The sequence below is a fragment of the Hyperoodon ampullatus genome (genome assembly GCF_949752795.1).
Source record: "Hyperoodon ampullatus genome assembly, chromosome: 6".
Classification (NCBI taxonomy): Eukaryota; Metazoa; Chordata; class Mammalia; order Artiodactyla; family Ziphiidae; genus Hyperoodon; species Hyperoodon ampullatus.
Window position 1 is genome coordinate 32252534 of NC_136919.1, and position 11298 is coordinate 32263831.

Sequence of the window (11298 nt, forward strand, 5' to 3'; positions counted from 1 at the left end):
CCTGCCTGTGTCAATTCCCACAGCCAATTATCCTGTTCACATTGTTCTAAAGGTGCTCACAGGACTTCGCCACAAGAATGCAGGGTTCTCAGGTGCCCTTCCCTGACTACCTCATCCTTAGCACAGCTGGGAATCCACTTCCCTAGGACAACAGCAAGCCCTGCTTCTCAAAGCCCTAACCAGTAGAGGGCTCCACCTCTGCCTATTTGCAGAAGTCTGACTCAGTGAGCACCTACTGTGCACCCCAAGCACTTCTGCAAGTCAGCGATTCCATACAGCAACCCCATAAGGTGGATGTGACGACCCTATTTTAATGTGAGGTTTGGTAAAGAAAAGGTGACTCATCAGAGACTGAGCTTCCAGGACGTGCCAAACCCAGATTCAACCTGAGGTCAGTCTGATTTCCAGTTGGCTGCATTTTCCTTCCTGTGACCAGAGTTAAGCTCTAAATAACATTACACCCAAGTGCTAACTATCTGCAAAGTCACTAAGCACGTCTACATCTGTGTCTTTGTTACCCAAGGAAGGCACAGTTAAGAGAACTTCAGGCCAAGGTACAAAAAGAGGTAAACAGGTCATAATTCACCTAAACAGGAGCACTCATGTTAGACGTTCAGGTTCCTTCCAATTTTTCCCAATAAAGTTGTGATTTACTGCTATCAGTCAGTATTGCAGCGTCATGAAAATGAAGAAACCCTGTGAATCAGGCTGCCCGGCTTTGAATACCTTTTATCACATCATAGCCAAGTAACCCTGGCCAAATGATTGAGGCGCTCTAAGCCTCAGCTTCCCGTGTTTAAATGGAGAGGAGAATATTACTCACCTCACAACATTGTTATAAGGAGTAAATAAGATGATGCATGTAAAGCACTTAACACAGAGTCTGGCATATGGCGTGAGCTGGATAAATCCCAGCCATTATTATTATCATAATATCTTTGTGCATAAATCTATCTGCACTCTGATTGTTTTCTTAGGACCGGTTCCAATGGGTAAAATCCCTGTATCAAAGGGTGGCTCTTCATACATAGTACTTAATTATCTTCCAGAAATTTTAGAGTAATTTATACACCCAACAGAAGTAAATGCAGCACCCATAGCAGTGGACTCAAAAGATATATCAAATGCAGATGACTATGATACAATAAAAGATGTCTGAACATCCTTCAGTTCTCACATATAAGGACAGAAACTTTCTTTTTTTTTTTTTCATGCCTCTACAGTCATGAGAATAACCAAGGCCCAGGCTGATCACCCCAAAGGCCTTTGATTTAAGAGTTAGAGAAAATGGGCTTAATTCCAAGCTCTGCCACTTACTGGCTGTGAGATTTTAAGCTAGTTTATTTCCTTCTTGGTCCCTCAGCTTCTTCAACAGTTTATTTGTTTGTTTTTTAATAGAAATTATATCCAGGCAGTATCTTTCACTCATATTTGTTGTAACTTCAAATGCAGAGTAAATGTGACTATGCCTGGTGATAATAGCTGTTAATATTTTTTGTACATTTTTCTATAAGTCCATCGCATTTACAAACAAATTTTCACTTTAATATTATATAGATATCTGGTGTGCCAGTATCACATGGAATGTAGATCCAGCTCTACCAAAATTTTGCTGTGCAATCAAGCCTAAGTGACTTCACCGTTCTGGGCCTCTTTTTCCTGTCTGTAACAATGAGGACCTTGGTCTAGATTATCTCCAATAGCTATGTTTCTATCATCTTGCCTTCCCAAATATCAGGATCTCTCAACCTTGGCACTACTGACACTGTGAGCCAGATCATTTTTTGTTGTGCTGAGGAGGGGTGACTGGCCTGAACACTGAAGAATGTTTAGGGGCATCCTTGGCCTCTACTACCCATAGGCACCCCCAGCCCAGTTGGGAGCACGAAAAATATCTCTAGACATTGCCAAACATCCCCTGAGGGTCCAAATCATCATCCCCGATTGAGAACTACTTCTATATACTTAAGGATTTCAGGCATGGATGTTAAAGAGCTGGATTCAATGCCTTTTAATACTCTTCCAAATCATAAAAATCCAAAGGCCAAAGATGCTGTGACTGATTTGAACTTAAACCAACCCATAAGCCACATATTTGAGAGAGGACCTAGTCACCTATCATGTCTCTTCTACCTGCTGGATTCCATGGAGGAGACTCACTCAGTCCTCAGCATTTTGCTGGAAGTGACAGCTAAAATATCCCAACCACAGACAGGCTTGGGGTCCATCTGACCCAATCACCAGTCAGGTATCCCTGGGCAAATTCTTTAGGTTTTCTGTGTTTTCCCACATGTCAAATGTGGATGACGTCTCAGAGCAATTTGGAGCAAATATACCTGGTACCAAGAAAGAGAAGGAGGAACTCCAAACGGGAAGCTTTTGCTTTCATTTTTCCCTACGGAAACTGATCACCACGTGATCATTTCCCAGCCGTAGCCTTAGGGTTTTTTGTTTTGTTTTGTTTTTGTTCTTTCGGTACACGGGCCTCTTACTGCTGTGGCCTCTCCCGTTGCGGAGCATAGGCTCCGGACGCGCAGGCTCAACGGCCATGGCTCACGGGCCCAGCCGCTCCGCGGCATGTGGGATCCTCCCGGACCGGGGCACGAACCCGTGTCCGCTGCATCGGCAGGTGGACTCTCCACCACTGCGCCACCAGGGAAGCCCAGCCTTGGGGTTTGAACCAGGTTTCCTTTTTAAAAAATAAATTTATTTATTTATTTATTTTTGGCTGCGTTGGGTCTTCGTTGCTGCGCGCGGGCTTCCTCTAGTTGCAGCGCGCGGGGGCTACTCTTCATTGCAGTGCGCGGGCTTCTCATTGCGGTGGCTTCTCTTGTCCCGGGACACAGGCTCTAGGTGCACGGGCTTCAGCAGTTGTGGCTCACGGGCTCTAGAGCGCAGGCTCAGTAGTTGCAGCTTGCGGGCTCTAGAGTGCAGGCTCAGTAGTTGTGGTGCACCGGCTTAGTTGCTCCGTGGCATGTGAGATCTTCCCGGACCAGGGCTCCCCTGCATTGGCAGGTGGATTCTTAACCACTGCGCCACCAGGGAAGTCCCAGAACCAGGATTCCTTTTGATTTAGGTGTTTCCAGCCAGAATCAAGGAGCAGCTCCTGAGAAAAGGAGTGGACAGATGATCCAGTTAGCAGTCAGGGGAATGCTGTGGACCAAGAGAGGGACTTTGGTTCCAGCTGAAAATGTCAGCAGAGTGCTGGGAGAAAGGAATCTGTTTAGCAGGTGTGTTTGAAATCTGGCAGAGAGCTCTGGGCCAGGGCCAGGACCACTGAGCTGCTCTGAATGCCTTCTATGTTGACTCCCTGGGACTCAGACCCAGGATTTAAAGGGGAGAACGTCTAGGGTAAACACACAACGGCCAGACAGCGGCTAGAATTTTTCCTCAGGCCTTCCGCGTCTCTTGCAGAGCATCAAGAGGCCAGCAACAGGCATGTGGCCTGAGTCGGCGGCCTTTGCCCACCCTCTTCTACATCACCTGATCCAAAAGGAGCTCCGAAAATAGCTCAGAATCTGGGCCTGCCTGGGAGAGACAGAAAGATCCATTTACATGGGAAGGTGACTGCTCTGAATACCCACAGCAGACCAATCTATGCTAATGGCTCAGTCTCCCTCCAATCTGGGATTTATATAACTGGCTCCTACACGCTGTCGCTGCCAGCAGAAATGCCTGAATTATCTTAATTCCAGAATGTAAATTATTCCAATTTTGAGGCCATCATTTTAAAGCTGTCAAAGTCAATATTTTTAACAGCCTAGAAAAAAATTACAACTGGAAAATGTCTAAACAAGTTGTGCTTGAGGTCTCAAGACAACTTCTGGCAAAATCTGTGCTGAGATGGAGAAATATCCCACACTGATTCCACAACAAGGGAAAAGCATCAATTCGTCCCATCACCAATTTGTCTGCAGGAGAAACAATGAGACAGTCTCCTCGCACTGTTCACTTTCAATCTGCTACCTTCCACTTATGGATTAATCCTTTATATTTTGGTCCTACGTTTTGTGGGGTTTTGTTTTTTGTTTTGTTTTTAAGAAATTAATTCCTAAAAGAATAACGTTCAATACTTGGTCATGAGGGGAAGGAAAAAAATCCTGCCCTAACCTCCCCTCTTTCAAAGGTTTCACTTCATTTTTGTTTTAATTCACTTCATGCATTATTCTCTAAGAGCTACTCTATGCTGGGCACAGCTCTGGGGATGCTGGGATGAGTGAGAACTTCCTCGAGGTGAGAGAAGAAGCTTTTAATCGAGCCACCTTGCACTTGGTCAGGAAAGAAAAGGCAACTCCTTTTCATATTTGTGTGTCTTTTTCCATCCAGGTAAATCATCATCTCTACCTTACTAACCCTCCCAGACAGAAACTGGGAATTGAAGGAAGTGAGCGGGTGAGGAAAGGAGTGTGCTAAAGCAGAATCATAGTCACGGTTCATCTTTGGGGCAGAGGTGATTCATGAGTACCTGGGGAGCCAGCCATGATGCAGGAACATGGCATCGCCCAATTGGGCACCTCCGCTCACCACTGCCCCAGACACCAGACTCAGGATGGTCCTCGCGGGTAGCGCTAGGAGATCTCTGTTATGGGCCCATCTTTTATTCAGGGGCTGGAAAACACCCCATTCCTGCAGCTCTGAAGCAGGATTAATTGATTGGTCTCGTATGAACCTAAAAGCTGTTAAGAGCAAGGGGGATGAAAAGCAATTTAAATTGCTTTATTACCATTTTCTAGTAAAGTACCAGTTTAGTTCTCAGCCCTACTGTGAAGCAGCGGGTTTCCAGATATTGACTGTGCTGGCATGTGCTCCTAGAAGAGAGGAAATGCCTGGGTCTGAAAAGCAGAAACATCTGCTCCGATCTCCAGCGGGCCTGTTGCTAGAGCCAAGGTGGGGAGGGAGGCGTGTGCCCTCCAGGTGGTGTCACCACAGGCAGGAGATGGGGAAGTACTCCCAACAGGGGAATTTCAGTTCGTGGGTGGAGGCTCTTTTTTTTTTTTTTTAAGACCTCATTCATTTAATGTGGGGGAGGATGGGGAGAGAGATTATAAATGGTTTTATAAGGCATTCTACAGACTCTGACAGAGGGCAGCCAAGATGATTATCGTAGTTATAATGATCATAACAATGGCCATCGTGTAGTGCTTCTCTATGCCAGGCCCTGAGCCCTTAAATCATGTAATCCTCAGACAACACTACAAGGTAGGCACTATTATAATCTCCTTTTTACAGATGAGGAAACTGAAGTGCATGGGGTTAAGTAACTTGCCCAAGTTCACCAGTGGGTAAGTGCAAGAGCCAAGCTTTAAGCCTGGCAAGTCCAGCTGCAGAGTCCCTGGTCTTCATCACTACATGTGCTAATAAGTACCTCCCTGTGCTGGATTCGGTCATGTGAACTTTTTCCTTTGATCCGTACAGAAATACTATGAGTTGGACATTACTGTCCCCAATTTTCAAATGGGCAAACTGCAGCTGAGAGTTACGAAGTGGTTTATTCAAGGTCACGAGGATAAGAAATGTCAGACCCTGGATTAACCCACTTTTTGAGAAGCCCTCCCCTAGACATGAGCTCAATCCTCACAAATCCCTGCAAGTCAGGTTTTTCTTTATTTTCCCCATGAATCAAAAAGGGAAACTGGGGCTCAGAGAAATGAAGTGACTTGACCAGGGTCAACTACACTTAAATGTGAGCATAAGTTGTCCTGGTTCCTAAGTACAAGTGCTTACTGATTGTCCTTTTTTCTTAAAAGCAAAAGAAAAGAAAAGCAAAAGAAACTGAAGTGTTAATATTTGGGGGGACTGATGTATATACACTACTATGTATAGAATAGATAACTAATGAGAACCTACTGTATAGCACAGGGAACTCTACTCAATGCTCTGTGGTAACCTAAATGGGAAGGAAATCTAAAACAGAGTGGATATATGTATACATATGACTGATTCACTTTGCTGTACAGCAAGAAACTAACACAACATTGTAAAGCAACTATACTCCAATAAAAATTAATTTAAAAAAGAAATGTTAATATTTGAAATCCTTTCAGTGCCCTAGAGAAAGTCATATGTAACAAAATCTTTGCCACATATCTGTAGAACATAAAGCCCACGTGAATAGGGATTTTTGGCTTTTTCATCCTCTCCTGTCTCCCCAGCACCTCTAACAATACTGGTAGATACTTGCTGAATGAATGAATGGCTGAATTTACTTTAGGTTGTAAAAGAAACATCTTAGGAAGCTTGAGCAGTTTGCAGGAGGAGTCTCATGACACTTCTAAGAACAAATCCAATAGTGGGGCCACAACTAATCCAAAGTAATGAGGTAGCTTTCCCAGTAATGAGTACCACAAAGATGTCCATCTGACCTAAATATTTATTTACAAGAACAGAACTCAATGGGCCACCATCTCTCCAGTTGCTCAAACCAAAACCAGAAACCCTATCCCCACACCTTGACCAAGCTACCGGCATCTCTCCCCTGAACTAACACAGGTTCTTTCCATCTTAACTCCTTGCTTCTACTTTTCACTTCTACAATACATCCTCCAACCAACAGTGAAGGCATGCCTCCTGAAATATAAATCAGATCATGTCATACACCCTACTTCCCTGGCTCCCCATTGAACTTTGAGTGAAATCCAAACTTCTCCCATTGGCCTCTGCCTTCCACTACTACCATTTTGAACCACCTCCCCATATATGGACCTTGTACATATGATTTTCTCTGGCTGGCTTCTCCTTCTCCCACTCCTCCCATTCCTGGCTCCTTCTTCCTTTTTTGGCCTCAGCTTTATGTCACCTCTGACCAAGGTTTTTCTCTGATCTTCCAGTCAATTTGTCTGTTTTTATTACTCACCCTCTCATAGCATTCTATTAGTTCCATAGCACTTACCAGGCACAATTCAAAATTATGTATTTCCTTTTCTATTCTCTATACCCCCCACTAGGTTGTAAGCTCATGAAGGCAAAAGACTGTGTCTGTTTTGTGTGTGCTTGTTGGGGAAAAGGGAGGGAGTCACCACTGACTATTAGCACCTAACTTTGTGCTTAGCTCTGCGTCTGGTCTATAGTAGACATACAAAGTATTTATTGTTAGTGAATGAGAAAAGGTTATTGGAACAGGAAAAGAGCACAGAGACCCATAAACTGTAAGCATATTGAGAGCAAGTTCTATGTGTTGGTCAGCTCTATATTCCCAACAACTTGTCCAGAGGTAGGGGTTAGATGAATTCTTGTTGAATGACAAAATGGGGTGGACAAGTGAATTAACATTTATTAAACTGCTATGTGTTCTGTGCAATTGACATATTTCATTTCATGTAATCTTTCCAATAACCATGTATAGTGGACACTATTATCTCCATTTTACAAATGAGAAATCAAGACTCAAAAAGTTTAAGTATCAAAGGCCACCTAATGATACACTTCCATGTTTATCATGCTGAATGAGTCACCTCATTCAACCTGCTATTTTTGCAGATAAAAAACTGAAGCCAATAAAAACACTCAAGAGGGCTTCCCTGGTGGCGCAGTGGTTGAGGGTCCGCCTGCCAATGCAGGGGACGCGGGTTCGTGCCCCGGTCCAGAAGGATCCCACATGCCGCGGAGCGGCTGGGCCCGTGAGCCGTGGCCACTGAGCCTGGGCGTCCAGAGCCTGTGCTCCATGGCAGAAGGGGCCACAACAGTGAGAGGCCCACGTACCGCAAAAAAAAAAAAAAAAACAACAAAAAAGAGAACACTCAAGAAACTAGGCATAAAAAGCAACTACCTCAACATAATAAAGGCCGTATATGAAAACCCCACAGCTAACTTTATCCTCAACGGTGAAAGACTGTAGATCGGTACAGCAGCAACAGAAAACAATATGGCAATGAGTCAAAAACTCAACATATAATTACCATCTGATCCAGCAATTCCACTTCTGTATATATACCCAAAAGAATTGAAGGCAAGGACCCAAACAGATACTTGTACAGCCATGTTCATAGCAACATTATTCACAATAGTCAAAAGATGGAAACAACCCTAAAGTCCATCAACAGATGAACAAAATGTGGTATACCTACAATGAAAGTTTATTCAGACATAAAATAGAATGGATTTTTGATACATACTACAACATGGATGAACCTTGAAGACATTATACTAAGTGAAATAAGCCAGAACAAAAGGATAAATATTGTATGATTCTACTTATATGAGATACCTAGTATAGTCAAATTCATAAAGACAGAAAGTATAATGGTGTTGTCACGGGTTAAGGGGAGAGGGGAACGGGAAGTTGTTGCTTAATGGGCACAGAGTTTCAGTTTGGGATGATGAAAAAGTTGTGGAGATGGATAATGGTGATGGTGGCACAACACTGTGAATGTACTTAGAGCCACTGAACTGTACACTTAAAATGGGCCAAAATGGTAAGTTTTATGTTATATATATTTTACCACACACAAAAAAGCTCGAAACCAAGATGAGAAGACTTGCCCAAGATCATACAGTGAGCACAGCCTACACTAGAATTCCCAGCTTCCTGAAGCCCAGGCTTGGGCTATTCTTATCTTTGCTTTAAACTAAAATAGGACTTACAGTTACAGAGCATTTGCAAACACAGGTAAACATCAAGTAGCTTGAACAAAATAAACCAAACTTCTCACTTATTGTTTTCCCCAGACTCTCCAAATAAAAGAAGAAACTGACAACCAGAATATGTAATTGGTGGTGATGGTGGTGATAACAAACCCTCCACGCCCTGAGGCCTGGGCCAATGTGCATTTAACTCAACTCCCTGAACCCTATACTCTAACTGTAAAAACATCCCAAGCCCCTTCCTCAACAAACTTAGACTTCGTTTTTATTTTTACCTTGATAAGATGGGACTAAGCAGAAACTCAATGAATCAGAAACTCACTAATCTCCCAGTTAATTGTGGTTTTACTCTTAAGGTCCCTTTATGGAGGGAACTCACTGGCAGTCCAGTGGTTAGGACTCTGCACTCTCACCGCCGAGGACCCAGGTTCGATATCTGGTCGGGGAACTAAAATCCCATAAGCTGAGTGCCGTGGCCAAAACAAACAAACAAACCAGAGCTTCCCTGGTAGCACAGTGGTTAAGAATCTGCCTGCCAATGCAGGGGACACGGGTTCGAGCCCTTGTCCGGGAAGATCCCACATGCCGCGGAGCAGCTAAGCCCGTGTGCCACAACTACTGAGCCTGCACTTTAGAGCCCACGAGCCACAACTACTGAGCCCACACAACACAACTACTGAAGCCCACACGTCTAGAGCTCGCCCACTGCCACAAAGAGTAGCTCCCGCTCACCGCAACTAGAGAAAGCCCACACACAGCAATGAAGACCCAACGCAGCCAAAAATTAATAAAATAAAAAAAATTTTTTAAAGAAAGAAAATGAAACAAAAAGCAAACAAATGAAAAAAAAAACCTTTATGGAAATGTCTTTCTAACACAGGAAAATAAAAAAAACTGCCTGAAAACATTTAAAATTTTCGAACTGAAGCTGGGTTGGCCTCCTTTTTCTTCTCTCCTTTTTTTCTTCCCACTGTCAGGTTGCCCCTTGTTAGGCAACTGAAGAAACTGTTGGCGTCACACTACAACCTGTCTTCCCAAGGCCAGTGAGACTCTTCTGGATGTCATTTGTCACAGCTCTGTGACTACTCAACCAGTGTCTATTTCTCTTATTCAAGGGTTAAGAAAGAGAAAAGAGCAAGAAAAACTGAAGATTTGTCGAATAAGATTACAGTGAAAACTAGATCACTAAATCCAATCAGATAATTTTAAATGAACATGTATTCTTCTGTCCCATGCCATCAAGTAGCACTTTCAACAACACCCTTGCTGTTATAACTGATCTGCCTCCTTATTAATGTCCAAAGTTATCAGAAATCCCAGCGGTGACAGACTTGCTTTCAATAAATTTAAATATTAAATTCCCAACTACATTTCCCTTTCAACCTCAAAAAAAAAAAAAAAACACAAATGTAGCCTCATGAGTAAAGTGAATTTTAATTGTGCCATTTTTCCACAACAACCTGAATATGGTTATTGATTTTTCTTCAACTGGGTTTAAGTGTTCCGAGTGATAGAATTGTTTCTCCCCTCCCCTTCCCACTAAGTCTCTTCACCCTTCTTGTCCCTTAAGAATCCATGTTAACTATGAAGAACATTTATGCTATCAAAGTTCAAACTTTTAAAAAGAAAAAAAACCTTGATTTCATTTTTTTAAGTTCAAGGCTTTTTGATTGGAATTGAAAAGAAAAAGAAACCTTTATATGTCACATAATTCCAACCAGCTATTAATCACCTTCATCCTAAAGATGTGTGCTTTTCTGCCCTTTTAAAACATTGAAGTTCAAGGACTTGAAAATCCCTCATTGGACCTAGAGATTATCATACTAAGTATAAAGTAAGTCAGACAGAAAAAGACAAATATCATATGATATCACTCATATGCGGAATCTAATTTTTTTAAAATGACACAAATGAACTTACTTACAAAACAGAAACTGACTTACAGGTAGCGAAAACAAATTTATGGTTACCAAAGGGCAAACATCAGGGGTGGGGAGGGGAGATAAATCAGGAGCTTGGGATTAACATATACGCACTACTATATATAAGATAGATAACCAACAGGACCTACTGTATAGCACAGGGAACTCTACTCAATACTCTGTAATAACCTATACGAGAAAAGAATCTGAAAAAGAATGAATATATGATAGCTAGTGGGAAGCAGCCACATAGCACAGGGAGATCAGCTCCATGCTTTGTGACCACCTAGAGGGGTGGGATAAGGAGGGTGGGAGGGAAACGCAAGAGGGAGGAGATATGGGTATATATGTATATGTATAGCTGATTCACTTTGCTATACAGCAGAAACTAACACAACATTGTAAAGCAATTATACTCCAATAAAGATGTTAAAAAAAAAAGGATGAATATATGTATATACATATCCCTGAATCACTTTGCTGTACACCTGAAACTAACACAACATTGTAAATCAACTATACTCCAATTTAATTTTTTTTAAGAAAGGAAGAAAATCCCTCCTGACTTTAGGGACATTTCAACCCCCTGCTCTGTTTATATCCAAGAGAAACATCGGCTCTTAACTTAAGCTCTCCTCATTCAGATCTGTATGCTGTTGTTGCTTCTATTGCTGTTGAACAACTAGGTTGCCTGGATTTGTGCTGCTCACAGATGGGAGAAACACCATCTGAACAAGGTACCTTATTGATTCTACCATCTATATTCCTTGAGAGCACAGTCCTTCTTTTCGGCTCC